The 6,212-nt window shown below is 37.7% G+C and overlaps 1 pseudogene; it reads left to right on the top strand.

Annotated features, from left to right (window-relative positions):
• Nucleotides 1-329: 329 nt before the first annotated feature.
• On the top strand, nucleotides 330-963 carry LOC129025737 (ras-related protein Rab-9A-like; annotated as a pseudogene).
• The last annotated feature ends 5,249 nt before the right edge of the window (nucleotides 964-6,212 follow it).

Below are 6,212 nucleotides of genomic sequence, written 5' to 3'. Positions count from 1 at the left end.
GAGACTTATCATAGAGCAACAGTTCAGAGCAAGAGCTTTGGGGTCAGACTTGGGCTTGAGTGCAAACTTTGCAGTCAACTGTGACCTGAGAAAGGAGAAGAGTGAGCCCTTCCCAGTTGTTTTAGATGATATGGCTAGTATGGTAGCCTGCATACGGCTAAATGCTCAGCCATGTAAACAAAAGTCTTATTATTAGGTTTTCCCTGGGGCTATATATTTTGCTTCAGCTAAATGCTGATATTCATAGAATCTTGTAGAAGAATAGGTAGGTATAAAGAAATGCAATGGTGCATTTATATTTTACAGAGTTCTTGAAGCTCTAGAGATTAATGGTTGCAGGAAATTCATCACTTTTTAAAGTAATTCTCCTTGGAGATGGTTAAGTTGGGAGGAGTTCAATTATAAACAGATTTTTAACTAATAAGTGTGATATACAGCTCTTTAAGACAATAGATGTGAAATTTTTAAATAAGATTTGGAAGTGGATAAATATTTTGTTGCCATGCAGATCTGGGACATGTCAGGTCAGGAGTGATTCTAAAGCTTGAGGACGTCATTTTACAGAGATTCTGTTTGCTGCCTGCTTACTTTTATTATCGATGATTCACAAAGCTTCCAGAACTTTAGTAACTGGAAGAAAGAATTCATATATTATGCAAATATGGAAGAATAGGAGAGGTTTCCTTTTGTGGTTCTGAATAACAAGACTGACATAAACGAACAGCAGGTGTCTGCAAAATAAGCCCAAGCTTGTGCATGGATGACGGCTACTATTTTTACTTTGAAACAAGTGCAAAAGATGCCACAAGTGTGGTAGCAGCCTTTGAGGAAGCGGTTTGAAGAGTTTCTGCAAACAAGGTTTTGTTGGATCAGTTGACACACACAGACACCGTCAATCTTCATTGAAAGCCCAAGACTAGCTAATCTTGCTGTGAATTTTTAGAGGTTGTTGATGCATTCTAATCAACTCACAGGTACACACAAAGTCACCATGGGGATAAAAAAAGAATTAGTATTTGCAGTAGTGTATCATCTACTAATAAAATTCAAAGAGTGTATTGTCCTGCTATATTAGTTGGTAGGGAGAAGGGACACAGCCACTCATGGAAGAACATATTTTCTCAATAATGACACTTTACATATATAAAGTTGTATTAAAATTGTAATGTTTTCAAGCAGGTTTCTTTGATTTACATATATAGATTACAGAGCTAAGAAATGAGATAACCAAGACTAATTATAATTAAAAATAAGAAACTTGACTACTCTAGAAGTTATACCTGAATTTTTTTCTTGGGGAAATGGAGTACTACTTTTTATATATACAAGATTTTATGCAATTAGCATTGCATTCTCGGTTAAAGGAAACAATTTCCTAAAGCAAAAATGTTAGATATTGAAGACTAAAATCTAATGTATTTGCAGTACATTGTTACTTCATTTACTTCTTCACTCTCTTGAAAATTACTTAACCTTCCCTATTTGTATTCTACATTTCATCGGAATTACTCTCACTAGTAACTACTTATCATTTCTGTGCTATGAATGCACCTCTACCCCCATAGATCATGTTCCACAGCCCCAGGAGAAGGGTGGGCCCCCAGTGTACAAAAGTTACTTCATAAATTTTGTCATATATCCAGCTAAATTTGGGCTGTCCATGAATGGAAATCATTTCCATAGACACAGTTCAGTTTTAAGAAAAAGGCTAACTACTGAACTTAGAGAACAGACAAATGTGCATTTGATAACTGACGTACCAATTACAACGTGCTGTGTGGATGATACAAAATTACAGTTCCACTAATGGACTAGTTAATATATGTGTTACTTTCTTTAACTTTGGGGAAAGCCTCCTAGTTGCAATTAGACTATTCATTTTTAACACAACACACAGCCTAACATTATGGCTCCCGAGAAAATACTAAGGATTATACTTTGTCAGAGGGTAAATAAAGACAACTTTATTCTGCCATGTATTTACTTAGTATCTTCTCTATCACTGAACATTGTTTAGTTATTTATCTCAAGAATTTTTGTTGCTGTTGTTGTTCCAAAAAGACTCGCTCCAATGATCAGACTTGTTGAAGCAAATTGTGGTCATTCATAGATGAAGTTCATAGGCTGTGCAGTTGGTAACTCTCTGATTCTACGGAGGCTAACTGAAGCCTAGCCTAAGTGTGAATGAGACCCTCAACTGGGGAATGTTGGGGATATCAAAGAACATGCTGGTTGAGGGGAGCTGGCTGTCATATAGGGAGAGGGTTTTAAAAAATTACATTGAAACATTTCTCTTATTGGCTGCACCCACTGGGAATCAATGTAAAAACATTCTGGTAAGCTAAGTTTTTTAAAGTCTAATATCCTGAAATTCGGGTGGAATTTGCCATCTGAAAACATTTTATGGAAAATACAGTAGAAGATTGTTGGAGAACAAAGCAGGTGGTGAGTGTGCAGCTGGAGTGGAGATAAGCTGCTGCAGAGCCTCACTAGACCAAAGAGCCATAGATAATCCTCCATACTTTGATGAAAAGGTGGAGCCCTGTGGTACAGGAGTTGCTCCATACGGTCTGTCATACATCCAGCAAGGTTCAAGCTATGAATGGAAAGCTTTTCCCTTGAGAGGGTTCAGGACTTTTTTTTAAGACTAACTACTGAACTTTGAGAACAGACAAATGAGCTTTTGATTACTGATGTAACAATTACAAAGTGCTGTTCAGAGGGTAAAAAATTACAAATCCATTAATGGACTAAATATTTTTGTTACTTTTCATCCTTAGAGAGAGATTCCTAGTTGAAGTTAAAACATTCCTACTCTTTCTTGTCTTAGAGAAAACCTTTGTATGTTTCTGTACAAACTTAAGTTTTCACTTTCATATTATTACAACACCATGTACGTTGTCTCACTGTATCCACGTCTTGTAGAGTAGTAAAGTATTAAGTAGACAAATGTACCCATGTGGAACCCACAGAAAGATGGTGTCTGGATAGTCAGTGGTTTCTGGAACTCTGGAATGACAGACTGGGAATGTTGAAGTGACTGAAAGGTTGAAGAGCACAGGTACAGCATGGGCACAACAGAAATTGATAGTATCTATGTCCATGCCAAAGGAAGTATTCTAGGAAGTTTCCAGCTATATAGCAAGAGGACAAATCTCGAGTGTGTATTTTATCTGGATCACTCTTGGAGCACGAAAGCAGATAACCTACCTAGTGCTAACATAGATGTGCTCAGGGGAACCAAATTACAAAACCGATCTCACCCTATTCCTCTTGAGTTAAAGAACCGTCCAGAGATATCATTTACAAGATCCAAGCTTTTCCAACTTATCTTTCTTCACAATCTTCTCTTATCTATCAGCTGTCAGTTCTACACGTGTCCCAGTGCCCTTCTTCATGACAGCACGCCTGCAATGCTTTCCTCTGCAGCCCACTTTGGAAGTCCCACTCAATGTTCCACTTCCCTTCCAGCTCCTTCAAAGACCAGTCACACAGAAAAATTGGCATTTAACTTTAATAATATACACACAGGAAGTGTATTACTAGTTTCTATGTCACCTTCACCATCTTGAAGAAAAGGTTATTTTCAGGGTAACACTGTTGTGCAGTTGAGCCATGACTTCCCGCTGTCAGTCATCCTACTCCTCTTGGCTGGCTTGCATCACAGCCCTCTGAATTATATGTTCACAGAGGCAAGAACCAACCAAACAAAAAAATACATGTTTGCTGAAATGACTCCCAGATTTCTAAAAGAGTATGTACCTTTTTCTGCTCCCAAAGCTCTGACATTTAGTGTGAGTTAATCTGAGTGCTGTATAACAGGTTAGGATATCATATGAATTTGCACACTACCAATAGAGAAAATAGGACAAAAACGGTTGTAGTGGGCAGAACTTTAAATAGTAGGTCGGAGGCTGTTCATGGGGCCTCAGGCCAGTAATTGCAGGACTTTGGGAGGCCAAAGTGAGTGGATCATGGGGATAGGGGAGTTCCAGAAGAGCCTGGGAAATATGGTGAAACCACGTCTCTACTAAACACAAAAATTAGTCGGGCATTGTGGTGGGTACTTGTAACCCCAGCTACTTGGGAGCCTGAGGCAGAGAATTGGTTGGTCCCAGGAGGTGGAGGTTAAAGTGAGCCAAGATCATGCCACCGCATTCCAGCCTGGATGACAGAGAATCGATCATATGTATATATATATACATAGAAACATACATACACACACACTATATTACATATTGTGTATATCTATGTGGGGCACACACACAAGTATATATAAACACACATACATACACACAAACACATATATTAGACCAAATGCAGTGGCTCACACCTCTAGTCCCAGGGGTTTGGGAGGCCAAAACTGGTGGACCACAAGGCCAAGAGTTCAATACTGGCCTGGACAATATGGTAAAACATTGTGTCTACTATAAAAACAAAAGTCAGCCAGGTTTGGTGGCAGGCACCCATATTTTAAGCTACTTGGTAGTCTGAGGCAGGAGAATCACTTTCACTTGAGAGTCGGAGATTGCAGTGAGCTGAGATCATGCCACTGCACTTCAGCTTCTGTGACAGAGCAAGACTCCATTACAAAACAAACAAAAAAAGAAGGACATTAAACTACCACAATCTTGAACAAATGTCTTTACTGAAGAAATCTAATAAAGTAAAAATGATGGTAGCGATTTAACACGAGGACACAAGAAAAAGCTTAGAATTACTTGCTGAAAGGCAATTAAGATTGGAACTAAACCATTCAAGTTCTCATCAGTATCACAGTTGGTATTACCTGCTTTTCAATGAACATCAATGAATTTATAGTAAGATCTTATCCTAGGAAAAAAGAAATCATTCTCATCCCTTTCTGTTTTATTGTCTCATCCTCTCAAAGTGCTGTCACTATAAGCATGAGCCACAATGCCCAGGCATATTCCAAATGTTTTATAAAACTTCTGCCACTTCCTCCATCTTTTCTTCACCTAAAAAACAAGTATTAGAATTCCAATACATAATACAAATAATACAGCTGTCATAACTGAAGCGCCTGTGTTGATATCAGTACGTATTCGTGGTCTGTTGAATTTTTTCAAAGACACTAAGCACTGCAGAAGTGTGTTTTTGGCTTCTTGAGTACTGCTGTGTGTACTTTTATACATTTTTATAGTATCTCTGAATGTATAAACAAGTTAATATGAATATACATGCTATCACATTTTATTCCCCACTGCAGAATATTATTGCTTTGAATCTGTCTACCAAATCTAGACTGACATTTATTTTTGGGTTGTTACATAAAGATCAGCCTATCTGGGATAGGCATGGTGGCTCATGCTTGTAATTCCAGAACTTTGGGAGGCTGAGGTAAGTGAATCACTTAAAATCAGGAGTTCCAGCCAAGCCTGACTGACATGTAGTAGAAGTAGTAGGTCTAGGTTTCCAACAAAAACATAAAAAAGTACAAAACTACCTGCCTATCAAAAATACAAAAATTAACCAGGAATGATGTTGGGCACTTGCAGTGCCAGAAAATCAGGAGACTGAGGTAGGAGTGTCACTTGAACCTGGGAGGCAATGGCGGCAGTGAGCCAAGATTGCAACCTTAAGCCTATGCGACAGATTGGAGACTCTGTTTCAAAAAAAAAAGGAGTGGGACCATTCTTCTTGAGTGATTATTTGATCATAGAAAAATCAATTCCTGCCAGTTTATGATCTTTATTAACAGCACATTAAGTTATTTGTAAAGTAGATGGAAACATTTTAGATTCAATTATGAAGTAGTTTTCCCTGATATAGACTGTTTCCTTGGTCTCTTTAGGGTTCCCTAATAATGTCAACAATGAATGCCAAAAGGGGAAGAATGAAAACAATTTATTTTCACAACCATTCATAATAACTACCATGAGTTGTGTTTCTAAATACCTATTCAGCTGGCTGTGAAGACTTGCTTGCCGTAAGAGTTGCCAGAGATACCTCTGATGTGGAAAAGTTTGTCTGAAAGGTAAACGTACAGCCAAAGGAAATTATGTTGATAGGCCAGTTTCCTGACAAAGATCAAATTCATTTTTTAATTGTCATATTTTAAAAATTATAGTAAATATCATACTTTTACATGTAAATCATAAACATCAGCAAAGAAGTGCTTTATTTCACCTTCTTGCCTTACGTCATGAAGCATAATAAATCTCATATGTAACATAATTAAGGCAAAATCT

Source organism: Pongo pygmaeus, chromosome Y, assembly GCF_028885625.2.
Source record: "Pongo pygmaeus isolate AG05252 chromosome Y, NHGRI_mPonPyg2-v2.0_pri, whole genome shotgun sequence".
In the NCBI taxonomy this organism is placed as follows: Eukaryota; Metazoa; Chordata; class Mammalia; order Primates; family Hominidae; genus Pongo; species Pongo pygmaeus.
Note: the sequence above shows the minus strand (reverse complement) of the source record. Positions and strands in the feature narration are given on the sequence as shown.